The 27,722-nt window shown below is 42.2% G+C and overlaps 1 long non-coding RNA gene across 1 annotated transcript; it reads left to right on the top strand.

The window, feature by feature from the left end:
* On the top strand, positions 1-27,722 carry LOC149122416 (uncharacterized). Its single transcript, XR_016220819.1, has 2 exons — positions 1-743; positions 27,357-27,722. It is a non-coding gene; the product is annotated as an uncharacterized LOC149122416 (long non-coding RNA).

Here is a 27,722-nt window from a genome sequence, read left to right on the forward strand (position 1 = left end):
CCCTGAGTTCAGATTCCAGCTCTGTGTTCCATCTTTTCCACCCACGGCTTCCAGCCTCAGAGTGGGAGAGGTCCATGACTTTCCTCCAGCATCTGTAGCTACACTTGACCTTAACCAATCTTGTATACCATGGGAGAGAGCATTTAGATTAGGCAACTCGGGCCGCACGTCTACTTCTGTGCTGATGGTGGGGGTGATTCTGATGACATTCCTACCCAACTCACAGCGGGCAGGGCAGTCCCCAAGCAGAAGAAATTCAGAGGCGTCCGTGCAATGATGAGGTCGGCTCCGCTGCCTTCACCACCTGCCAGGGAGGAATCTGTTTCCAGCCCTCAGTACTGGGTGGTTCTCTTCCACCCAGCAGCCTGACTCTGCTGCAGCCAAGGACAGAGCAAGGACGCGTAACTGGCTGCTTCCAGCATGCGAGGCATGACATAATGTCCAGGAAAGTGCAGCTGCTGAAAAATTTGTTTTTGTACCAAAACAATATCATTCGATTAAAATTCCGTTCATTTGGTTCTCCACCACCTTAAACTAATAGGACTTAATTAGATCCAAAGGGCTAAGGGATCCCTTTCAGAACGTCCCAACAGTCTTTCCAACATAGATGAAACTGGCCAGTTATGGAGAAAAAAGACAAAAAGTAACATATCACCAAGGAAGAGAAGGCCTGGCTGACTTGAGTGCTTCAAAGGACTACTTTGTACTCCAATTTTTAGGAAATACTTCTGGGACACGCAAACGTAAGTTCTCCTTTGTTTGAAGTTATAGCTTTCAGAGTTAATTAAAGCAGCATTTCAGAATCTAACTCGTCTTGAAGAAGAGAAGCTTCTGTGCGATTGAAACTGTCCTGTTTAGGCAATATTCTTTGGAATTATTTCTATGTAATTGGAAATGACATGGAAAATATAATTTTTGAAATTAACTTGAAAGTTAAATTAACTTGAAACACTATAAAGTTCAAACTTTCTTGCTTGGTCATAGAAGGTGAAAAGAAAAATTTCACACTCTAATTAATTTCCATGGCCCTTTGCCACAAAATAGCAAGTACAATACAACATATTTTGTACTGTTTTAATTTTTCCATTTGTTAAAATTATTTTTTGTGTTATGAAATAAATGAAACTGCTTTTTATAAAGCTTTAAGAATTTCCTTGACAAGTCTTCTCTGTGTCAAGTGTATTACCAATTAACACCTTTATTTTAATTGATTCACAATCTTTTCATGAGTAAGGGATTGAAACATATGAAGCATTCTCAGTGAATAATTCAACAAGATGGAGAAAGATAAATGGGTCATCGTAAAAATCTCAGTTTTCCTTTTCCAGGAACAATAGCTTAAAATATTTAAAAATAGATCATTTAATACTGCGGAAATAAAACCAAGTCAACAAGCAAAGGGTAATGCCATGCTTTACATGTTATGATGAAAACTCAGCACATTAATCACTAATCTGAAAGTTCAAGTCATCATTAAGATAACTAAAAAAATGATTTAAACCCAAATTCCTCCAAAAAGGTTATGACATACGGAAGTAATACAGTCATTGAGTGTACATACAGAACTTGATGTTTCCTGAGTTGTAATATCTTCTCTTGCTAATGTCAGGCTCTTTGACCCTACTCCTTTTCTACCTCCTTCCCCACATACGCCCTTCCCTGGGAGTTTCTGGGGTGGCTCAGTGAGCTCAGACCAGCTCCTGCCACCCCTCCCTTTCTTTTCTTATATTAATTAATTAATTAATTTGAAAAGCAGAGAAAGGGAGAGGGAGAAGAGGGAGGGAAAAGGCAGAGAGAGGGAGAGGGGGAGGGAGAGATTTATTCTTTCTGCTAGTTCACTTCCTAAATTCTTGTAACAGCTGGAGCCGGGTCAGGCCAAAGCTAGGAGTCTGGAAATCTTCCTGGGTCTTCCCTGTATGTAGCAGTTTCTCAGTTTCCCAAGTACTTGAATCATTACCTGCTGCCTCCCGGTGTTACTGACCCCAAGTTATTTGGCTCACGTGCAAGTAGAAACGGACAAGAGGCCAGTGTGCAGCTCAGCAAGATTTATTGGGGATTTTTCTTGAATACACGGTGGACAGCCCTGCCAACTGCCTAGATGGGGAGAGCTGGGCAGCAGCTTTTATTGGACGATGAGGAATGGCAGCTGCCCCTGGGTGCACGGCACTTTGCACCTGGCCTGGGATTCTGGCTCATACCCCTTAGCACATGACACTTCAGCTTGCAGCCTGCTCAGTATTCTTCACAGGTGCGGTTCCTTCTTTCGGACAGAACACACTCAATAAGGTGTGTTGCTTATTACAGCTACTCTAGAAGGTCATGTGTGGGTCACACTGGTCTATTCTGGGCAGGTGTGCAGGTCAGGGAAGTATATAACAGGACAGCAGGGGGTCTTTTGTGGTCAGGGTCTGGATGCTCCTTGCTCCTGATTGGTTTGGAGCTGGAGATAGAACTGTGTCAGGTTGGCACAGGTGTGTATGTGTGTGTGTGTGTGTATGTGTTGGGGGTTGCGGCCCCATTGGTCCCATACTGCTGCGATGTGTTCCTGGAGCCCCGAACTTCATCCCATGCAAAAGTGAGGGGTATGTTTCATATCAGTGCAGATGTCATAGGGGCTCAATTTACATTGAAGTCCTGGAGAGCTGTGGCTGGATCAGCTGTCAGCTTTTATGCCGACAGCTCCCAAGCACAGCCCACCTCCAGCAGGTCTCTAACACCCAGGAAGCTGAGTCTTCAGGTGGTTTCTCTGGATCTTTCCCCAGAAATCATTTCAACTATGACTTTTCTTAAATAAGTATGTTTGATTCAGGGTGAATAGTAGATAATGCAAGGTTCATTTATTTATTTTTTTAGGTACAAAGGCACAGAAAGGTCTATTTTGGGGGTCCTGTGTTTTCAAAATGTAATTGATTTTTAGGTCACTTTCCCTCATTTGTAAGTAGAAGTCTGAAACTCATCAATAAAATGTCATTTCACAGTCATTAGATATAATATAATCAAATTATTCTGAATCAACAACGTTCATGAGATTTACCTTGTTTTAATATTGGGGGAATTGAGTCCTTATCACCTTCCTCAAACATGCATCTTGAGGGTTGAATTAGCCTGCGTGAGTGTCCCTTGCTGTTGGAGTACCTGGTGCCTTGTGTGCAAACCTTTGAGGAAAATCTGAGGTGGTGCCAGCACATCCCAGGGGTCAGTGTGCTGTGGGTGGTGCAGTTGCTCGCAGGGAAGCTTCATTTGGTTGTGACAAGTAAAGGAGACGGTGGGAAATGTAAAGGAAGTGCCTCCCTGAGCAGTCATCTGCCAGGGCTTTGATAGCAAGGGCTTGGGTTGTATGCAGCCTGTAGGAGACAGGGAGGGAGCAGGAGAGTCCTTCCTGATCAAGAATCGTCCACCTTCAAACGCTGTCTGCCTAGAACTCCAGCTCAGTCTGGTTTCTTGCAGCTTTGGTGGACCCGTAGCCTGGCCTCCCTTTGAGTACAGTGTTTTAAGACAAGCCTTTCTGGAACATACTCTGAAATAGAACGTTGGCGGAGTAGACTGTTTCAGATTCTCTGCTTCTATTCCTGTGTCCCCATGCTTGCCCAGTGCCACACTCCTGGTTACAGTAAAGCAGAGAGGAGGAGCGCACAAGCCCTGGAGCAGGTGTCTGCACTTGAATCCTGCTGCTCTACTTTGCGTCTGCATCTCTTTGAACAACATCAGCTCTCCAGTGTGCAAAGTGGAAATGGGAATAATGACAGGACCTGCTGCACACAGTTCTTGCGGGGGCTGCATGAGTATAAAACTTGCGAAGAGCTTAAAAGTTACCTGGTCTGTGGCCGCCTCTCAAGAAGTGGCAGCTGCTCTTGATTGTATCTGTTTTATTTCACAGAGAGTTTTCCATTTGAGAGACCAGCTCTGCGAAGCACTCAAGTGATTTAGATGAGTGGTTTTCACCTAGGAGCTCACATCACAATCACCTGGGAGGCTTGTTAAAACCAGCCTGCAGGTCTTCACTCTCAGGGCTTCTGAGTTAGCAGACCTTTTGGAAGGCTGAGGGGGTTTAGTGAGAGTTTGCAGTTCTAAGAGTTCGTGGGTGGTGTTGCTGTCGCTGGCCGTGGACCACATTTCTAAGGTTTTGCCAGGAGTGGAGAACTCGGTGTGGAGGCTAGATGCTTTGTTGGTGGGTCTTAGTCTGCTGTGCTGGAATTCAGAGCAGGCGTCTCTGTCGCAGGGCAGATGTGGAGGGCGAATTCAGAGAAAACAGGAGTGGAGCGGGGGGAGGGATGCTGAGCTCGGTGGGCACCCCAGCCTTTCAGGTCTGGACGTCAGTTCTAATGGCGCCTGAAGGGCATCGGTGCCGAAATTGAGCGCAGCCAGGGAAGACGAAATCTGACAAGCAGTGTATTTCTTCTTACTTGTGGTGTTATTATTTTATTTTTTTGCCTCACATCCCCCCACCCCAACAGTTAAATATGGTGATTCCTACCCTCCCCATATATGCTTATTGTATTGATAATGGCTTCCTCAAATTGCTGAGATCTTAAAACCAAAGATAAAGCAAAACCTTCAAGACAAACTTCATTCTTTAGACCTCATTTTGGCTACCATGTGTATCTCTTTTGAAGACTTTCTGTTTTCCCTCTGTCTCTGATTCCCATTTCTTTGTGCCTTAGAGAATCCTATGACTTTCCGTAACAATGAATTTTCTTTAGTTTGGGACAGGAACAGCATCCTAAGAGCTTCCAGGTCACATTGTACTGGGCAGTCCTTATTTGATGCCACCTAAAGTGACAGAAGTAACAACATGAGGGAACTTTGTACAACCATGGGCCAATTTTTTTAGGACTGAAGCATGAAGCAGAAATATCCTCATGTCTTTTTATATCTATTAATGTTGCTAGGATGAGAAGAATACAGATTGTTGGGATTTCTTTTTTTTTTTTTTTGGACAGGCAGAGTGGACAGTGAGAGAGAGAGACAGAGAGAAAGGTCTTCCTTTGCCGTTGGTTCACCCTCCAATGGCTGCCGCGGCCGGCGCGCTGCGGCCGGCGCACCGCGCTGATCCGATGGCAGGAGCCAGGATCCAGGTGCTTTTCCTGGTCTCCCATGGGGTGCAGGGCCCAAGCACTTGGGCCATCCTCCACTGCACTCCCTGGCCACAGCAGAGGGCTGGCCTGGAAGAGGGGCAACCGGGACAGAATCCGGAGCCCCGACCGGGACTAGAACCCGGTGTGCCGGCGCCGCTAGGCGGAGGATTAGCCTAGTGAGCCGCGGCGCCGGCCAGATTGTTGGGATTTCTACATTGAATAAACACGGAGGCAGATAGGAAGTAAGTTTATGCCACTCCAAGTGTCATTTATACGAATGATCTTGTCCCCATGAGAAATGCTCTCAGATCAACAGATAGCATATTTACACAGGTGTGCTTCTAGGCCTACTGGCAATAGATTGGAGAAATCTCTTAATATTAGGAGCTTCCAATACCTGTCCTGGGAGGCAGAAGGCTCCTCTGCTCATTTTTCCTTTTTCCTTTTACTATCAGATCCTTCTAAAGGAACAGCAACACAAACTTCAATACACCAAGGAAAGCAGTGACCCATGTTTTGGAGTCATTTATTTGATGACAATAATCCAATGAAAGCAATTAGTTGAGCAAATGTTACAGAAATGATAGAATTTGTTCTGTGGTACATCATTAATGCAAAATGCTATCTATAATCTATCGTGTAATTTTATGTAACTTCAGGTCTTATTGCAATACTTTTTTTCGTGCTGATACAGTGGTAGAAAATATGATTGCCCCTGTGTATTAGAAAACGGTGAATGTGTTTACATTATGAGTGCATTATTAAAAATTGTATAGCTTTGCTTTTCAAGTAGCTTTTAAATTGATTTGAGAGAGAGAAAGCGATTGAGCTTCTGTATGCTGGTTTATTTCCCAAATGCCTACCCTGACTGGGGCAGGGCAGGCTGAAGTGAGAGCCTGGAACTCAATCCAGGTCTCCCACATGGGTGTGGGGACAAAACTACTCAAGTTATCATTGCTGCCTCCTTGGGTCTGCATTGCTGGGAGACAGGAAGCAGAGCTGAGAACTGAATTCAGGTTCTGTAATATGTGACAAAGGCGTCTTCACCACCAGGCTAAATGCCTACTCTCAGCTTTGATTTTTGTTGTGAGATTTCTCTTTGGTATAATTAGGGGAATTTTAGAACTTGGTTAGGTAAAGGTTTTTCAATGCTGTTGAAATGACATTTGTGGTGTTGGCATTATCAAGCAATGCAGAGGCCACCAAATACCGTCCCTTAGTGCCTCATTAACTCTCCTAGAAGTGACTTTGAAAACACAAAAGGTTCCCGTAAGTAAATGTGAAATGGCAATATAAAGTTGGCATGGAAGTTTCATAATTAAAATCTGGAAGGCTTTACTGCTGTTTCTGTACTGTGTCCTGAGGTTTACTGGTAGGTTTGCTGTTTCGAATCAATGCCCTGAGATTTTGTGGTGTGTTTCTCTAGTTGTACGGTAAGTTGGGATACTCCACTGCCCCCCTTCCTTGTGGTGTCAGAAATGAGCAAATCACCAAGACCCAGGATCCTTCTCCAGTGATGAACTGTGTGTAGCTGCTATTCATAGAGACCAGACTTGTGCAGCTTGACAGTGGGTGGTTGTTCTCTGTGATAAGAAGCCTGAAGTAAGCAGTTAGTTACTGGTGTCATTTAGCGCCTCCAGAGTGCCCTGGCCAAATTCTCTGCAATCCTTTTGGTGTTCCCCTCCTAGCTGCTGGAGCTTTAGCTATCATATTTGCTTTCCAGTCAGTGGTAAATAGGAGGGGTTGAGAAGACCCATTGAGAGCAGTTGCTTTTTGTTTCAGATGTCATATCTGTCTTCAAGGGATCCCCAGACATAAAACCCAGGGTTCTATGCATAAGGAAGAAGTTGGCAGACACCCGCTGCCACCATGACTGGCTCCCACAATGGTCTCTAAGCCCTTAAGACACACACACACACGTACACACACGTCTCTGATCTAATCCCTTCCCCAGCACACTACACCTCAGCTTTCTCGACTCCAGTTGCTCTGCCTGTGTTCCCATGATCCGCTATCTGAGTTTGGGTTGTTCCAGTAGTAGATTCCAAGAGAAGGTTTTAAAAGCAAGTGGTTTATTTGGGAGGCACAGTAGGGAAGACCTTTTTCTCTCTCTCTCCCTCTCTCTCTGAAACTCTGCCTCTCAGATAAATAAATCTAACAGAAAAAAAAAAAACCCTCACTATCAGATTCCAATTAAGATGTTTACCTGGGGTGGGGGAGGCCTATCTCAGAGTCCACCCTCAGGACATAGAATGTTCTTTCTCATGGGGTAGGGGGTGGGGGCAGCAATTAGCCCTAAACCTTATATCTCAAGATCATACTTGAACCTTCACTGCAGGATTCCAAATCCTACCTTTCCGAATAATGATTAGTGCAATAGTGAGTTCTATATGCTCTGATAAAAGAACAGTGTACAATGAGAACTTCAAGGCAGGAGTGTTGACTATATTTGAATTGTGGTGGCCAGGTGAGCAGAGGAAGGTGGAAAGAGGTTTGCAGGAGAAGAACATTTATCAGTGTGGTAGACAATTCTAAAGACAGTCTCTGACCGAAATTCTCTATTCTAATCCCTGTAACATGTACATACAATGAGGCAGTGCTCTCATGATTAGGTAATGTTATGTGGCAGAGCTGCTCCTGAGAGAGATTACCCAGAGAGGCCAGATCTAATCATATTAGCTCTTAAGAGCAGAGAACGCTCTCGGTAGTGGCAGGAGAGGAATCCAGAGATATTCAGGCATAGACATATGCAATGAGAAGGAGTGCAGGCAGCTTGGAGACATGAAGGGCAGCCTTCATGTCTTCTAACGGGCTTCCACATTTGTGAGATAATACATGCATGTAGTTTTACGCCTCTACATGCATGGGAATTTGTTATGCTGTGCAGCAGTAGAAAACACACCAAGGACGTTTTGCATAGGGTTACAAAAATCCGTGGGTGTTTCCCAGACCAACTGAGATAAAAGGCATTTTCCAGCAGACTAGGTAGAGCAGGCGCTGTCGGCACCCACCCACACCTGTTGTGCCTATCGCTCCATGACTGCCAGCTGCCAAAACCTGACTCTGTTTAAATGCTTTCTCAAAAGTGGCACAGCCAAAGAGCCAAGGAGGTAACATACCAGAGAAGAGCCTTCCACCAGTGACTGACAGTAGGCAGTGTATAAATGCCTCAGCCCTTCACTTTGCTCAGACAGCCCCAGCATGTACCCCTCATGCAATGGATCGCCAGTTGCCATGGTGGCAGCAGGCTTGTTAACGCTGTCTTTACTAGCTGCCTTCTCTTCCCTCTGATTTCCTATGCCCTGGGGATGGACTCTGGGCTAGGTCTCCCCCACCCCAGGGTAAACATCTTAATTGGAATCTGGTGGTGAACATTTTTCTTTTATTTTTTAGATATAATTATCTGAGAGGGAGAGATAGAGAAAATGGTTTTCCATGGATTGGTTCACTCCCCAAATGGGCACAATGGCCAGAGCTACACTAATCTGAAGCCTGGAGCTTTTTCCAGATCTCCCATGCAGGTGCAGGGGTCCAAGCACTTGGGCCCTCTTCCACTGCTTTTCCAGGTCTTAAGCAGAGAGGTGGGCCGGAAGAGGAGCAGCCAGGACAGGAATAGGCCCCCATTTAGAGCCGCAGGTGGAGGCTTAGCATACTGCGCTGCAGAGCTGGCCCCTAGCGAGGGCCTTTGTAAGCCTATTTACAGCTGTGACCTAGAGCACACTAGGGAACATGCCCAGCTGCTTTGACCATGAACCAATTGGGTTTGTTTATGGCTGTACTATTTTTTAAAAATATTTATTTATTTGAAAGAGTTACACAGAAGGAGAGGCAGAGAGAGAGAGAGAGTCTTCCATCTGTTGGTTCTCTCTCCAATTGGCCACAACTACAGGAGCTGTGCTGATCCGAAGCTAGGAGCCTCTTCCGGGTCTCCTACATGGGTGCAGGGGCCCAAGGACTTGAGCCATCTTCTGCTTTCCCAGGCCATATCAGAGAGCTGGATCAGAAGTGGAGCGGTTGGGATTTGAACTGAGACCCATATGGGATGCCGGCACTGCAGGCTGTGGCTTTACCCACTACACCACAGTGCCGGCCACCAGCTATACTATTTAACACTGTGCACTCTGGTCAGGTGGTTGGGGATAACTGATGTTATCCACTGGCTGTCATTAGTCCCTCCCATAAATAAGGTAAATGCTTCTAGTAAAACTTTTGGGGGTGATTTCCTTTGGATTTAACATTGTGTCTGAGTCCTCTTGGACTTCAGGTTCTATAGTATGACACCCCCAAATTTCGTTTTCTTAACAACAAAGTTACCTTGTTGGGTTGTTGTGAAGTTTAAAGCAGGTAGTATATATAAACTACCTCTCACAGCGTTTGACACATCATGTAGAAGAAATATTTTCTAAACAGTAGCTTTTCATTTTCATATGCTTATCTCTGTCCTCTTCACCATAAACCCACAGGCAGTATGGATTATGTTTTATGCATATTTGAATTTCTAGAGTTCAGCATAGATCCTATGTTCCTTTGTGGATTTCAGTATTTGTTGAAGGAATAAATACATGGTCTCTCCTATCCAACAATGAGCATTTCAATATATTTCTTCATTTTGAGAGTTGTTGAGACCCTGTAGAGTAATTGGTGTGAATGTAGTTTGCTAGGGATAAAAAAAATGCCCAAGGTATGGGATATGTTTGGTACCCAGTTGATAAAGGCAGAGGCAGGGCATGGTACCCAGAGAAGGCAACTCTGTGTCATCAATGATTCTTGATGATCTGTTAGTTTTAGTTATTTCTTATTGAGGGCAATTGGCTAAAACCCATCAACTTGCTATAATTGATTTTGCCAATAAGAATACTTTTTTAAAGTCTAGGATTATGAAGATTAAACCACATGGTACCAAAAACGTAAGTGTTTTCAATTGATCAGAAGTTATTGCAAGGGAAAAACAGAAGACATAACACAGAGGATGGAGCCTATATTCACGAAGGAATACAGATTTTTTTTTTTAAATAGAGGGTGAGGGATTAACATTAAAATCACTCTAATTTACTGCTAGGGGATTCAGGTTGCATGTGGGAATTTGACCTAGAATAACTTGTAGACAAGTTGGAGAGCCTTTGTTTGGAAGAGATTTAAACGAAGATGCTAATAAAGGTAGACATAGTTAAGTTAGGTCTGACTGGTTCAGTGCTTTGGCTAGACTGTCAGCTTAATTTATTTGAACAACCTGTCAACTAGATTTATTTTAATGAATTACTCCCACCATTAAAAAAAAACTATGGGTTGTTTTTGTTACCAATATTAGGATGTTATTAAATCAGCTGTTTAATGAAGACTACATGATGGAAGCAATTATGCGTGCTAGTTCAGCCTTGGACTTTATTGCTCTAAATGTCAGTAGATCATTTCCTGTCAAAATATTTTGCCAGCTTTCAGTGGATGAACTTCACAGTCTGGAAAATTCAGCACTTCCCTGCTTTTCAAGGGCAACAGTGCGGACGCACACTCACCAAGGTGCTTCAGTGGGTTATGAGATTATTCCTAAACAGAAGTCCTGAACAGCAGTGCGAGGCACTTGTCCCGTGTTAACATCATAATGAGTTTCTCATGAGGGATTTAGCGATTCACATTGTGGGTTACTGGAGAGATTTGCAATGAATTCAGTTCTGCAGAGCATATCACTTTAAGCATAATATTCATGAAAGATGCTCTGGAATGAAAAGCACTCAGCCACTCAGGAGTCCACATTTCATGTTTTTAAGTGAACAAAACTTCTTTGAAACCCACAAGAGGAAAATCAATTTTTGTAGCAAAAAGCTATTGGAAGGTAATTGTGGGACATTCAGTCACACAGAGTTTAAGAAAAGAGTTTTTTAAAAAAGGTGACAGATGGGGGCTTTTTATTGTGGCACAGTCGGTTAAGCCATTGCCTGTGGCTTTGGCAACCCATATGAATGCCAATTTGAGTCCCAGCTCTCCACTTCTGATCGAGTTTCTTGCTAATGCACCTGGGAAGGCAGTAGAAGGCGGTCCAAGTTCTTGGGCCCCCAAGCTAGAGGCCTGGATGGAGTTCCAGGCTCCTGGCTTTGGCCTGGCCCTGCCTTGGCTTGCATGGCCATTTGAGGAGTGAACCAATGGATGAAAAATCTCTCTCTAATTCTACCTTTTAAATAAATAAATGTTAAAAATATAGCATTTGCGAAAGCAATTTTCCCATTTTTGTTACACTGAAACTTTGGTTTTCCATTTCAAGTCAGTTGGAGATGACATCGAAAACCCCTGCTGAGTGGTGCGTTCTCATTCACTGATAAATGATGTGCAAAGAACTCCTCTCACACATCGAAAAGAATGATTTTTTCTTCTTGTATTCCACGTGTAACAGTTGAATCAGCATTTTTTCTTGAGGTTAAGTGTTGTTGAAAGTGTGTGTCTAAGTTGAAAGTTTACAGAAAGGGAGAATATTTCTAATAATAAACTGACTGACTAATTCATCAGATCTTTTTCAAGTGCCTCAAGTAGATGAAGTGAGTTGATTGGTCACAGATATCATTATTACCAATGCATGCAAACTCTATCTTCAGTATCATCGTTTTTTAAAAAAATCAAACTTCCTTCAGTCCTTATGCTCAAATGCATGCGTTTACCTAGATATTTGTTTATCCTTTTGAAAATTTCCTGTTGGTTTGTGTGCATGTTTTAAGATGGTGATTGTATGTTATCTACTACTGTGTGAGACTCCTTAGGTTTAACTCGGTGTCACCGTAGAGCTCCCTCCATGTTGTTATGGATTGCATCTGACTGTCACATAGTTTATTAGCGTATGCTTGGCTTCCTTCTAACTCTTTTCTACTGTACATAATGCTGCAATACCATCCTCACACAGGGTCTTGTGCATTCGTTCCGTAGAATAATTAAAATCAAACGCTGTGTTCCTACTCTATTGAGTTCAGATTGCCCCATGCTTTTCATTTTCATTGCTGGGTTTCTTTGAGCCTTGTTTTCAATGCTTGGGAATTTGGTTTGCAGCCTCACCCGGGGTTGTGTTTCAGCCCCTCTCACTGCATTGACAGCTTCCCACTTAGCAGTTTTCGGGTTATCTCAGGTTTTGTACTGAACGTTGTCTCATTCTAAGAATCAACAACACCGAGCCTGTGGGCACAGGACTCGGGTCCTGGCCGGGAAGGTGTTTTTGGTCGTTTATGTGTCTCGGGTGTGCAGCTACCCTCAGGTGATAGTCTCAGCTAGTATTTCAGATGTTTTCAGGGGGAGGATCGCCAACTCCAGTCCTTCCTGGTTTTAAGTGGTGGAATGCACATGTTATTTCTCATTTAAGTCCTTTAGGTCCATATTAGGAATCACACTGGTCTTTCCTGGTGTAAATTATCCTTGTTACATAGTGTCTCTACCAGAAGCACATAGTTAGGAATTTTTAAACTTTTTTTTTCATCTAATTTGTTTTCACTTGAGTCCTTGACATGCCTTAAAATCTGCATATGTTGCTGATCTTGAAGCTCCAGTTCAAGTTTCTTTCTTTAAATTTTATTTAAGGTATTCAAGTTTCATGTATTTCATATATACAGATTTAGGAACATAGTGATAATTCCCACCCAAGCTCCAACTCTTCTGCCTCCTCCCTCTCCTATTCCCACTCTTACTTTTTTACAAAGATCTATTTTCAGAGCCGGCGCTGTGGCTCACTAGGCTAATCCTCTGCCTTGCGGCGCCGGCATACCGGGTTCTAGTCCCAGTCGGGGCGCCGGATTCTGTCCCAGTTGCCCCTCTTCCAGTTCAGCTCTCTGCTGTGGCCCGGGAGTGCAGTGGAGGATGGTCCAAGTGCTTGGGCCCTGCACCCCATGGGAGACCAGGAGAAGCACCTGGCTCCTGCCTTCGGATCAGTGCGGTGCGCCGGCTGCAGCGGCCATTGGAGGGTGAACCAACGGCAAAGGAAGACCTTTCTCTCTCTCTCTCTCACTATCCACTCTGCCTGTCAAAAACAAACAAAAAGATCTATTTTCAGTTTACTTTATACTCATAATGTTAACCCTACATAAGCTTTTTTTTAATAAACAATTGAAATTCTTTTTAGACCCTTGGTTCACATGACAAGGAGTTCATAACTGGGTTGAAAGGTCCTAAAAATATATCTGTTTAATTTCAATGTTTTTCTACTGCAAAAACACCATCTTGGCACAAGTCTTCAGAGTAATTGACTGTCTCTGGTATCAGATCTGTCCAGTCCTTTGGCCTGAGAAGAAGTATCTTGAAATTCTAATTAAATGACTTTTGAATTTGAAAAATCTCTGTGTGTGTCTTAATTTCTAAATTGCAGTCAATGGTTCTCTTCATAAAATTATCAGGCATGATATTTTGGATGTGATTTCTGTAAACACCCTGATTATCAAACTTTATGAAACTCCCTCCCTGATTCTTCAAGAAGCCAGCAACTTCCTCCTCTGGTAGGGAGGACCCAGGACCCTACAGGCTCTTTCTATAGCTTCCCAGGAAAAGCTGCCATTGGTGGTCACCAATATCCACTTTGTTTTCTTCTTTTTCTCCTAGGAGTTAAGCTATTTGTATCTCAATCTCTGGAAGCATTTTTGGAGAGGAGGACAGGGGCTCCTTGAAAGTAGTCTGTGGATGTAAAAACCTTTGCTTTTAAAAACTAGAAGTCCAGGGTTGGTATTTATTCCAGCATGCATTTTGTGTATGTATCTTTTAAATCCTCCCATAGGCAACTCTGCATTTTAAGTACATAGTTTGAGATTTTGCGGATTTTTAGAATTGTATAATGACTACTATGATCATAGTATGTTTTTATGACCTAAAACAGATTTCTTGTATCCCTTTGCATTCGGCACCCTATTCTGACTCATTGGTTTCTATTGATCACTGATCTTCCTATCACCACAGCTTGAACTTTTCTAGAATTTCATATAAGTGGAATTGTAAAATGATTTTTGATAATGAATTGTCTCCATTGTCATGATGTAATAGTTCTATCTCTGGAAGTGTTTCTTTTTACACATCTGCTTTGTTTAGTATTCATATAGCCACAGCAGCTTTTTATATTAGTTATAGCATAGTATATAGTTTTCTACCTATTTCTAGCTCCATTGAGGCATATTTGATGAGTAAAAATTGTTAACTTAGGATGTACAACTTAATGTTTTGATGTATGGATACAATGTGAAATGATCACTACAAGCAAACTAATTAAGATATACTTCATAGATACTTTTTCTTTTCTTTCTTCTTTTGTGAGAACATTTAGGATCTACCCTGTTAGCACATTGCAAGTAAATAGCACAGTAGTGGTAACTATAGTCACCTTGCAGCTTGTAGGTATTAGATTTCCAGAATGTATACCTCTTGTAGGTATTAGATTTCCAGAATGTATACCTCTTGCCTAGCTGAAACCTTGTGCCTTTTGACCAACATCTTTGCTTTCTCCCTCTACCCAGCTCCTGACAATCACAATTCTCTCTGCTTCTGTGAGTTGAACTATTTTAGATTCCACAAAAAAGTAAACCCATACAGTGTTTTTCTGTCTGTGTCTAGCTAATGTCACTTAGCACTGTTTTCTCCAGATTCACCCATTTTGTCGCATGGTAGGGCTTCCTCCTTTTTAAGGCCCTCATTTTCATTATCCACTGATCTGTTGCACACATAGATGGTTTCCATGTCTTACCTGCTGGGAATAAAGCTGCAACGAACATGGGGTTTCTGATATTTTAGAGATCCTGATCAAATTTCCTTTAGATGTATAACTGGTAGTAAGATTGCTGGATCATATTTGAAAGGCAGAGTTGAAGAGAGAGAGAGAGACAGATATCTTCCATCTGCTGGTTCACTTCCCAGATGGCCGCAATGGCCGAAGCTGTGCTGATCCTGAGCCAGGAGCTTCTTCCAGGTCTCCCACAGGGGTCCAGGGGCCCAAGGACTTGGGCCATCTTCTACTGCTTTCCCAGGCCATAGCAGAGAGCCAGATGAGAAGTGGAGCAGCTTGGTCTCGAACTGGCGCCCATATGGGATTTCAACACTTCAGACCAGCGTGATAACCTGTTGCACCACAGCGCCGGCCTCATGTGGTTTCTATTTATACATTTTGAAAAAGTTCTAAAACTACTTCCTGATTTAAAAAAGTGTTACATATGTGTGTTTGATGTAGTATGAATACATACTGGTTCTTTTGCTAAAGAATTAATGTTAATTGTTGCTATTCTTGCATCCTGTTCATGTAATGTCAGTTTTTTGGGGGCTTTATTTTCTTATAAATCACCACATACCAAAAAAAAAGTAAGATGACAGGGAACTTAAATATGACCTTAGAAATAAATGCGGCCGGCGCCGTGGCTCACTAGGCTAATCCTCCGCCTTGCGGCACCGGCACACTGGGTTCTAGTCCCGGTCAGGGCGCCGGATTCTGTCCCGGTTGCCCCTCTTCCAGGCCAGCTCCCTGCTGTGGCCAGGGAGTGCAGTGGGAGGATGGCCCAAGTCCTTGGGCCCTGCACCCCATGGGAGATCAGGAGAAGCACCTGGCTCCTGCCATTGGATCAGCGCGGTGCGCCAGCCGCAGCGCACTGGCCGCGGTGGCCATTGGAGGGTGAACCAACGGCAAAAGAAGACCTTTCTCTCTGTCTCTCTCTCTCTGTCCACTCTGCCTGTCAAAAAATTAAAAAAAAAAAAGAAATAAAATGCAGCTTCTGTTCTGATATATTTCAAGGCAACATTGAACAGACCACATATTAGCAGTCTGTACCCATGAACAACATGCCCTTCATTTTTGCATTGTCATTCATTAATGTATACGTTTTTGAAATGACATGTGACTTTGCCAGAATTATCTTCATAATGGAGAACTGCCTACATGAAAATCCAGTATGCTGACCATCCACAGACTAGACAGTCGTAAGCAGTAGGGTTATTCTGGAAATGATTATAGCCCCATGCTGAGCGTGTCTGCTATACAGAGACTGTCTACTGACCCTGAAGCCCAGGCAGCCAACTGTCCAGGCCATCTGTAAACAGTGAATGACATGCAGGCAGATTTTTTTAAAATGAGAAATAAATTTTACTCAATTTTCTCTTGTACATTTACTTTGCTTGTTACACATAAATAGGAATTTTTATGACAAAGATTCTCAACTTCAGTTTCTCTGCTAGCAACAGCATTGTCTGGGAACATGCAAGAGATGGAAATTCTTGGGCCTAACTCTAGTCTTATTGAATAAGAGACTCTGGAGCTGGGCTCAACCAGCAATCTGCATTTTAATAAGCACTCTCTCTGATTGAAATACTTTCTTAAGTTTGGAAGTCACTGGTCAATGGAATTTGGTAGCACAGAAAATTTATCAGGAAGAAAATTAGAAAGGTCAATCCTATAAAAAAAACTTTTCTAGATAATTATGCTCGACTTTCTGTTTGTAGAAACTTGATGCTATTTTATAGTAAAACTCACCTTAAGATCCATGTCCTTAAGAAAATGTAGGAATTCTTCAGTTCCTTTGTCTTATGAGAAATGCCTCTTTAACAAGAGACAAGCAATAACGACAGTCCATTCTAAAATTCAAATATTTACTTTGGTTTCATTTAAATAACCAAAAGTTAACAAAGTCAGCACTTCATACTCCAAAGTTATTAAGTATAAAACCAAACAGGCTCAGTGAATTTCCAAGTGTTTAGCTACGGGATTCATTAGTGACCTGAGCCTTCCCTATTCTCAGTGCTCCACACTCCATGTCTCTAGATTTAAATGTAGCACTCTACCTGTGCTGATCATCCATCAAAGTATCCAGTGAGCAAACTGGCCATCATTTCTTCCTCAATAATATCTCGTGGTTTATTTCCATTAGTTGAAGGAAATATACTATAGGACCAAATGAATTCATGTTAATTGGAAGTAGCTGCTTGTTAGCCCATACTAGTTTCCAACAAAGCATTTGAAACATTGAATCCAAAAACAAAGGACAGACTTTTCAAGTACCATATGGGAGATATTTTGAGTTATCCAGATGTTTCTGACTTTATTTAAATACTATGCAGGTGATCAGTGAATATTTGTACTTTCTTGCCATCACATGGTGGTTGTGTTCTGGGTCAGCAGTGACCCTTTTCTCTGAGAACTTATTGTGCTCAGAGCTCATTTGCATGAATGAACACATCAGTTCTTTGGCCACTGATCAGTTAGATTGCTTATGATACTTAAAAAGTTATGGGATAAAGCATGCAACATAAAGTTTACTAACCATTTTAAAGTTTGTTATTGTTAATTTTATGTACATTTTGGTGAAAGAAATCTCTAGAACTTATCATCATGCCAATCTGAAACTCTAGTTAGTGAACAACAACGTGACCTGTCCACCTTTGGAAGTTACTATTCCACTCTTTGCTACTTTACAAGCCTCAGGTAAGTGGAACATGTAGGATTTGTCTTTAGTCGCTACCTTATTTCACTCATTGAATACCCTCAGGTTCTTATCTGTGTTGTAGCATGTGATGAGATTTTCTTCCTTTTTAAGGGTGAATAATATTCCATTGCTTAAATATACTACATTTTGTTCGTCCATGTATCTACTGAAAGATATTTAGGTTTCTTCCATCTCTTGGGTGTTGTAATTAGTGCTGTTATGAAAACAGGAATGAAAATACCTCTTTATTTTTCTCAAGATTTATTTTATTTATTTGAAAGATAAAATGACAGAAAGAGAGGGAGAGATGGTGAGAAAGATCTTCCATCTATTGGTTCACTTACCAAATGGTCACGATGGCTGGGACTGGACCAGGCTTAAGCCAGGAGCCAGGAACTCCACCTGTGTATCCCATGTGGGTGTCGGGGTCCCCAGCACTTAGGCCATCTTCCATTGCTTTCCCAGGCACATTAGCAGAGGGCTGGGTCAGAAGCTCTCTGATATCGGATGTCAGCATTGCAGGCAGTGGTTAAGCCTGTTATATCAGAACACCAACATGAAGACCCTACATTCAAACTAATCTTTTGAATATAACAAAAGTCATATTGCTAGATCATACAGTAATTCTATCTTAAATTTTTAAAAAACCTCTTTATTGTTTTCCAACATGGCAGGCACAAAGGTTCTACTTTTTCTACTTCCTCACTCAAACTTGTCATTTTCCATTTTTCTGAGAGTAGCCTTCCCAGCAGGGTGATGTTTTGTTATGGTTTTGATTTGCATTTCTCTGAATAGTGAACTCGTGCATCTTTTCATATGTTTTTTGGGCCATTTGTACTTCATCATTGGAAAAATGTCTATTCAATTCTTTTTGTCTATTATTTATATCAAGATATTAAACTTCTTAATTTTTTTTGTTCTAAATACATATCCCATATATCAACCTAGTCTCAGACTTTATTTGTAAATATTTTCTCCCAGGCCATATGTTGCCTTTTCATTCTGATGTAGTTCACTCTGTGTATTTTTGCATCTGTTAATTGTACTTTTGGTGTATAGCCAAGAAATCATAGGCAAATCCAATGTCACAAAGATTTACATCTGTCTTGTCTTCTACATGCTCATGTAGTTTTAAGGAGCTAACATGTCATGTTCAGTAACATTTTTGGGAAATTTGTGTTTACTTTTAAACACATATTGTGACTATTATATATGAAATAAACCATTTATTTGAGATAATAGTATGAAGAAAGACAAAACTCTAAAATTTGCCCATCTGTTGAGATACTATAACATGAACTATTTCAGGTTCTTCTTCATAAGCAATACATGATTTTTTTAAAAAAATTACCATGCATTGAAAAAAATCTTCAGGAACAAACTTGTAGTATTGTGTTTCAAGCATGGAAGACAAACCTTATTTTTTATTGAAATATAAAGCATCTCCTATTTATCAAATGCCTGGCTTTGAGACTTTTTCATTTTGGCTAAGTTATGATTGCTAAAATTCATATTTGGAGGGTGGTGCAATTGCAGAGGTGCAATCACTGAGCTCAGAACTGCGGTTTCCCGGGGGAAGGACTGGCTGTTTGGCAGTGCAGGGATGGCATCTCAGAGTTTTGTATTTATCTGTAATTCTGGAAAAGAATAGCAAACCACCAATTGAAGAGCTTCCGATTTGACAGATATGGCTTTACAGTCATTCTCTCTAAAGGCAAAATGCAAGTTTCACAGTGCAAGAATTGCCTTATGGCAATTTTATTTTCAGGATAAAATGAAACATAAGTAACTTAATTCTGAAGATATGGGATGAGAGTGCAGTGCTTTTCTAATATGGGCTCTGTTGAATTCTATGATATCTGGCTAGAATAAAGGCTAAGCATTTCTGACCCTCAAACCAGAAATTGAGGAAGAGACTCATATTTATTGATCTGGAATGGTGTTTCTTCGTAAATTTACCAGTGTTGTGAAAAGAAAGTTTGCGAGAATTATTTATGCCTCAAGCCTCACTGAGATTGAATAATAGGTTGAATAACATTGAGGCACTATTTAGTGATTTTAATAGCAGAAAAGTGAGTTAGCAAATTACATCCTTGTAAACTCACAGTTCAATAGGACTCCTAGTGGGTTTAACAGATACTTAAGCTGCTTCTCTTTGCTTATGAAAGAATAAAGAAGTTGAGGGTTTTTTTTTTTTAAAGATTTATTTATTTGAAAGGAGAGCTACAGAGAGGTGGAGAGGTAGAGAGAGGTGGAGAGGTAGAGAGAGGCAGAGAGAGAGCAAGATCTTCCATCCACTGGTTCACTCTCCTAATGGTCACACCTGCTGGAGCTGGGCCAATCAGAAGCCAGGAGCCGGATCTTCTGGGACTCCCACAAGGATGCAGGTGCCCAAGGACTTGCTCCATCTTTGACTGCTTTCCAAGGCACCTTGGAAGGGAGCTGGATTGGAAATGGAGCAGCTGGGACCAGTGCTAATATGGGATGCTGGCACTGCAGATGGTGGCTTTACCTGCTATGACACAGGGCTGGCCAAAGATTTTTTTCTTTTTTAAATTTCACTAGTAGAAAGAGAAGGACTGGGGCCAGTGCCATGGAGCTGTAGGTTAATCTTCTGCCTGCGGCTCTGGCATCCCATATGGGCACTGGCTCGAGTCCTGGCTGCTCCACTTCCAGTCCAGCTCTGCTGTGGCCTGGGAAAGCAACGGAGGATGGCCCAAGTGCTTGGGCCCCTGCACCCACTGGGAATCCTGGAAGAAGCTCCTGGCTCCTGGCTTTGGATCAGCACAGCTCCAGCTGTTGCAGCCATTTGGGGAGTGAACCAGTGGATGGAAGACCTTTCTCTCTGTTTATCCCTCTCACTGTCTGTAACTCTACCTTTCAAATAAAATAAATAAAATCTATTTTTTTAAAAAAAAGAAGAGCTGAGTAGATTTTGATCACCTGATTCACAAGGGAGAAAAGCTCAAGTAAGGAGTAGACAAATAAAAGGGAGTTGGTGATATTTCCCTGTGATTTTCTGAATGACATAATGAAAATAACCATGTACAATGATTCTGCAATAATTTGAATGACTTATATACAAGTCAATATTATATGTGCTGGGGATACATCATTTTTTTTAAAGATTTATTTATTTGAAAGAGTTAGAGGAGAGGTGTGGGGGGGTCTTCTATCTGCTGGTTCACTCCCCAATTGGCCAAAACAGCTGGAGCTGTGCCTATCTGAAGCCAGGAACCAGGACTTTCCTCCGGGTCTCCTAAGTGGGTGCAGGGGCCCAAGGACTTGGGCCATCCTCCACTGCTTTCCCAGGCCACAGCAGAGAGCTGGAGTGGAAGTGGAGCAACTGAGACTTGAATCGGCACCTATATGGGATGCTGGCACTGCAGGTGGTGGCTTTACCAGCTATGCCACAGTGCCGGCCCCATGAGATACATTATTTTAAAAAAAAAAAAAAACCAAGCCATGAATAGAAGGGAGTGAAGGAAGAAAAGAGGAGGGTAGGGGGGAAGAGAGTGGGAGAGAAGAGAGAGAGAGATCTCCTGTCTGCTGGTTCACTGCTCAGATGCCCACAGCAGCTGGTGCCAAAGCTAGGAGCCCATGAACCCCATCCAGGTCTCTGATATGGGAGACAGAACTCTACTAGAGCCTCACTGCTCCACAGGATCTGCCTTAGCTGGAAGCCAGCCTCAGGTGAGAAGCTGGGACTAGAACCCAGGTGTTCCAATGTGGGGTGCAGGCACCCCAGGCAATGAGCTGACTTCATCACTATGCTAACCACCCTCCCCCAAACTTGTATTTTAAAAGGATCACTCTGATGCCTTGTATATAAAAGATTACACAAGGATAAGATTAGATATTTTCAAGGTTCATTTCTGCTTTTATTTAAATAAATGCAAATGTTACACCTACAGTATTATAAAGCAGTGTACTAAATTTTTGGAAGAGGAATAGAATTCCATGACTTTTAATGTGTGCTGTGTAACTGGCACCACCATTAGGACAGAAAATCTGGATACATTCTCCCCTTAAACGTTTATATACAGGTTTTTAAGTACATGAAAGTTTTCATTTCTCTAGGGTAAATAACAGGGCTTGGGGTTGCAGGGTCATATGATATGTGTATGTTCAAGTTTGTAGAAATTGCTGAGTTGTTTTCCAGAGACTCTGAACAAGTTTGCATCCTTCTAGCCATGAATGAAATTTATAGCTGTGCCATTTCTTTGCTAGCACCATCTACTGCATTTTTTTTTAAAGAATTTGACATTCTGAAAAATGTGTAGGTGTATATTATTATAGCTTTAATTTGCAGTTCCCTAATGTCTAATGATGTTGAACAACTTGCAGTATGCTTATTTGATGTCTATATCCTCTTTGGTGAATTGTGTGTTCAAGTCTTTTGCCTGCTTACTCGTTGCATAATTTTCTGTTGAGTTTTGAGGATTCTTTATACAGTGGGAAAAGAGATGCTTTCTATTGTGTCACAACTATAAGGGAAGAACGACACTGTGGCAGGACCTGTCCCATTTCCCTAAACCTATTTCTAGTTCCTGTTGCTCTACATCTATGAGAGTGGAGTAGAGGAAAGTGTCCCAGAAAGGAACTGGTGGCAGTGTCCTTGGAGCTGGGCACGTGGTGCTGGATGCCCCTTCTTACTCCTGCCCCTACTGGGAGGTTACTTGTAGGGTCAAAGCAGCTTGCGAGGAGCTTCCTTAGGAGAAGCTTCCTTTAAAAATCTTGGATCAATAGCAAAGGAAGCAGAGTGCAGAGACATCCAACAGAATGGGAGAAAATACTTGTGTAAGCTACTTCTCTGACAAAAGATTAATATCCTGACTATATCAGCAACTCAAAGAACTCAACAACAAAAACACTAATCCAGTTAAGAAATGGGTAAAGGATCTGAACAGATAGTTCTTAAAAGAAGTATAAATGACCGCCAAATACGTGAATTTATGCGCAATGTCACTGGCCATCTGGGATGTGGTGAGGAAAACCACAATTAGGTATCACATTACCCCTGTGAGTATGCTTTTTATCAAAAAGACAGGAGTAACAAATGCTGGGGAGGGGAGGATGTGGGCGGAGGACTCATATACACTGTTGGTGGGAATGTAAATTATTTCAGACACTAGGAAAGTCAGTATGGAGATTCCTTGATAAACTAGAACTAGAACTGTCACAGGATCCAGCAATCCCACTTTGAGTATATTTCCAAAAGACACGGATTCATTGTACCAAAGAGACATTTGATCCACAGTGTTCACTACAGTGTTGTTCACAACAGTGGAGATTTGAAATCAACAGTGGTGTCCATCATCAGATGAATGGCTAAAGAAAATGTAGTGTATATGTATTTATAATGGGACACTATTCAGCCATGAGGAAGAATGAGATCTTACTGTTTGCATAAAAGTGTCTGAAACTGGAGAACATCATGTTAAGTGAAATAAGCCAGACACAGAAAGGTATCTCCAACATACGTGGAAACTTAAAAAAGCACAAAACAAAAAAACCTCCATCTGAACACAGAACATTCATTAGTATGGGTTGGGAAGAGTAGTTTTTTTTTTTTAATAAATAGAGACTGGGTGTGGTTTATGAACTGTGACAAATGTCATTTGAATATGAGATGTTATTAAAAGGGGAAGCTGCGTTCGGGGAATATGGGCACTCTTTTTTACTACTTTACAATTTTAGTCTTGTAAATCTAAAACCATTCTGAAATTAAAGTTTGGGAAAAAAGAACAGAAAATATGACAACAACAAACGTAGCATGCCACAGAGTGAAAGCTGTGTCACCTTGTTTTCTTGCTGAACAGTCATGTGGATAGAGAACCTGCTCATTTGCCCTCTGTGTCTGGCTCTTGGAATTTGAGAATTGGAGAATGAATGTGTTTGGGAGGGCGGGCAACAGCAGAGATCCTCATGCATCCTGCTGCAGTGGTAATGACGTGGGGGCTCCCAAGTCAGGTTGAAGCACCGGAGGAAGCAGAGCTTGGGACATTCTGTATTTTCCCAGCAGGGATGGGCAGCAGGTAGAGAAAGAGCAGAAGAGGGGGTGTTCTATCAGACCAGGAAGGAACAGAGGGGTTCCACAGAGTTTCACTGTGCCCTAGAAGAGGTCCAGCCTATGGTGCCACAATCACTGTGGCGAGTCTACCTCGGCTAGGAAGCCTTGACCTCAAAGGAAGAGGGCGGCAGTGACCAGAAGGAGTCGTGCATTCCTTCACTCTTACTTCTTCACTCCCCCCACCCCCACTGGCCTCCACCACATGAGAGCCTCTGAAGAGGGATGGTGGAGGATTGCTCCTATAGGCAGCCATCGCTTCGTCCACTCCCAGGGAAGAAACAGACAGGGGAAGAAAAGACAAGCTCTGTGTTCCTTGCTTGAGATCCTCCAGCTTTGGCCAAGACAGAGGGGTTTCCTGAGATGGGGCTCTCAGGGCAGCAACTGAGCAGTGCCAGGCAAACTGGGACCGTTGATCACCCTCCTCCAGGTGACAAGCATGACTTGTGATGGGGAGTAGTGACAGTCGTCCAGGAGTGTGGAACTGGAGTTTTGAAACTGACAATTTGAAAAATGCAACATACAGGAAAAAAATCATGTCATACAGTTTAAGGATAGAATGAACACCCTGGTACCCAGCATCCACTTAAGAAATGGAACATTGCAGGTATTGGAGAAGCTCCCTGCGCCAGTGTTGCCGCCTTCTCTCCATGCGGTATTTCTGATTGTCAGTTTTATTCATATAAAAGAGAGTGACATGGAGGGAAAGACCCAGCCCCCTGCAAACAACAGGAGATGGAGAGGGGGAGAGCGAGAGAGAATGAGTGTGTGTGCTGGAGAATGAGCTCCCACTCATTGGTTTACTCTCCAAATCCCTGCAACACTGTGAAAGCAGAAACTGGAAATAACTTCTTCCATGTTTTAGTTCCCCAAATGGCTGGAGCAGCCAGGACTGGACAGGACTAAGGCCAGGGACTCCTTCCTGGACTAGCACATGGGTGGCAGAGGCCCAAGCCCTTGGGCCCATTGTCTGCTGCCTTCCCGGCTGCATTAGCAGGGAGCTGTATGAGAAGCAGAGCAGCTGTGACTCCAACTGGCACTAATAAAGGATGCTTGTGTAGAAAGCCTAACCAGCTGCTCTATAATACCAGCCTCTCTTTAATTCTTTGACCATATTTATAATCTTCTAAATCCAACATTAGTGTTGGTTTGTATTTATTACTTTTTTTTAAATATATTTTAAGATTTTATTTACTTATTTGAGAGGTAGACTTACATAGAGGGAGAGATGGGGAGAAAGGTCTTCCACCTGCTGGTTCACTCTCCAAATGGCTGCAACGTCCGGAGCTGGGACGATGTGAAGCCAGGAGCTTCTTCTGGGTCTCCCATTCAGGGGCAGGGGCCCAAGCCCTTGGGCCATCTTCCACTGCTTTCTTGGGCCATTAGCAGAGATCAGAAGAGGAGCAACTGGGACTAAAATCAGTGCCCATGTGGGGTGCTGGTGCCCCAGACTCTATTCTCATTTTCATCAACTGCCTTTTTTCTTTGGCTAGGATCACAAGGCTGTGTTTCTTTGCATGTCTTGTGTTTTTTTTTTTTTTTTTTTTGGGAGGGGGTAGGCTTTATTAAAACCTGAGCACTTTTGCAACTCTGAATTCTAAATGTTTATTACTGATGGGTTTTATTATTGATATCAGTAAGCTGCTTGGACTTAAACGTGTAATAGCTTCCCCTGTAGTGTGTGGCTGCTGATGTCTCTACTTGGCTTGTATGGATTTTTTGTGGTGGTAAGTTTGTTGCACCACTTTGATCTTTCACACAGTTGCTTCATTGAGATGTGCTTCCCCTATTTTAAGAGCACAATTAAATTATATTTGGCATGTCCAGAGTTGTAAAGCCATCAGCACAAAGGAATTGAGAACATTCATCATCACCAAAAGAAGCCTTGTACACATGAACAGTCATTCCTAATTTGTCCCCAGTTTTCCTTGATGCTAGTCACAGACAACCACTAATTTATTTTCTGTCTCTCTAGATTTGTCTATTCCAAAAAGTTCATGTAAATATAATCATATGTTGTCTTTGTGGCTGGGTTATTTCACTGAGCAAATTTTCAAAGTTTGTTCATGTTGTAACTTGTATTGATAATTCCTTTTTATTGCCCAAAATATTCCATTGTTTGGATATACTACACTCATTTATCACAACTGATAGATGTTTAAGTTTCTATTTTTCTGGCTATTATGAATAATATTACCAGGAACACTAGTGTGCAAGTTTTTGCCTGTATATACGTTTTCACATTTCTTGGGTAAATGCCTGGGACTGGCATATATGGATTGTGTAGTAACTAACATTTTGGGAAATCGTATTTTCCAAAGCAGCTGTACCGTTTTACAATCCTACCAGCAGTGTATGACAATTGCAGTTTTATCACACTCCTAACAACACTTGTTGTTGTTTGTCTTTGTAGTCGGAACCATCCTAGTGGGTAGTTTGTATTATTCCCGTAGCTGACTACTTATGTGTCACCACTGTGTATAACTTATAGGTTAGGTAGAGGTTTGGGTAGAGGTTGTGCGTACCTGCAAGTCTTCTGGGTTTTGCTGATGGATTTGCTTGGATTTGGCTTGGGGCGCTCATTTGAAGTTAAATGGCTTCTCCAGTCTGTCTGGGCTTCCGCACCTATGTTCTGAGTGAGCCAAATGCGTCTAGAGCTTATCTAGGATCACTTCTCAGCCTTTTGGCTAAGATCAAGTGTAGAGCTTATCTAGGACTTCCCGTTACATTTCTGGTAGTTTGTCCCGCATCCAAACTAAAACCTCATAGTCAGGCTAGCAAAACTATGCGTTTTCTGTTTGTTTCCTGCCACATCTGCTACTTTGCTGTCAGTGACTCTTGTAGAGGACAAGCCTGCTGATTTTTATTCCTTGCTCTACCCTGGTAGATCTTTCCTTCTAATTAAATGAGCTTGACTGGGCATGGGAGCAGTTACAGCAAAGGAGGCCTCAGGCTTCTGCTGTTCTTCTCATATTTGGAGCAGTTTTTCTTTTTTTGATTTATTTATTTACTTTGAAAGAGTTACACAGAGAGAGAAGGAGAGGCAGAGGGAGGGAGGGAGGGAAGGTTGGAGAGATCTTCCATCCGCTGGTTCACTCCACAATTGGCCACAATGGCCAGAGCTATGCTGATCTGAAGCCAGGATCCAGGAGCTTCCTCCAGGTCTCCCACATGGGTGTAGGGGCCCAAGGACCTGGGCCATCTTCTACTGCTTGCCCAGGCCATAGCAGAGAGCTGGATCAGAAGTGCAGCAGCTGGGTCTCAAACTGGCGCCCATATGGGATGCCAGCACTGCAGGCAGTGGCTTTACACGCTGTGCCACAGTGCCAGCTGGCCCCTGGAGCAGTTTTTCATGAACTGTTCCTCTATTTGTTACATAACATCTTATGATATCTTTGTCTTATTAATAAACCACATGCAGCTTGATATGACATTTATATAATCATTCAATATAAATATATTCTAATATCCATATATTTTTTTAAGTTTTCCAACTTCTTAGTTCTTACATTTTTTTCTAATTTGTTATCTGTCTATATTGTGGTAAAGTATGTATAAAACTTTTTGAAAATGTTCCATATGTATTTGAAAAGTAGAGTGTCTATTCCAATGTGTTGTAATATTCCAAACATGTTCTTCATGTCTAACATTCCATATGTTCATCATTAATTTTGTTCTATTTAAATCAACTATATTTTTTTGGATTATAGTTTGGTTATTTTTTAAAAAATATTTATTTGAAATTCAGAGAAAAATCAGCATCTTTTACTCACTTATTCATTCCCCAAATGCCCACAACAGCTTGGCCTGGGGTAGGCTGAAGCCAGGAGCCCAGAACTCAATCCAGGCTTCCCAAGAGGGTGGCAGGGACCCAACTACTTGAGCCATCACCTGCTGCCTCCAAGGGTGCACATGCGCAGGAAGCTGGAGTCTAAAACACAGGGCTGGACCTTGAACTCAGGCTCTCTGGTATGGGACAGGAGCATCCCCAGCAGCGTCCTAATTGCTGAGTCAAATGCCTGCCTTTATGTTTTGCTTTTTGAGGACAAAGAAAAAAAGTATGTGAAAAATTTCCTACTGCAATTCTTCTTATTTCTATCGGCTTTATTGCATTTACTATAAAACCATGTTAGGTATCCATAAATAAACTGAATATTATGTAGCAAA

The sequence above is a fragment of the Oryctolagus cuniculus genome, chromosome 14 (assembly GCF_051225735.1).
Source record: "Oryctolagus cuniculus isolate XC-2025 breed Fujian yellow rabbit chromosome 14, ASM5122573v1, whole genome shotgun sequence".
Lineage (NCBI taxonomy): Eukaryota > Metazoa > Chordata > Mammalia > Lagomorpha > Leporidae > Oryctolagus > Oryctolagus cuniculus.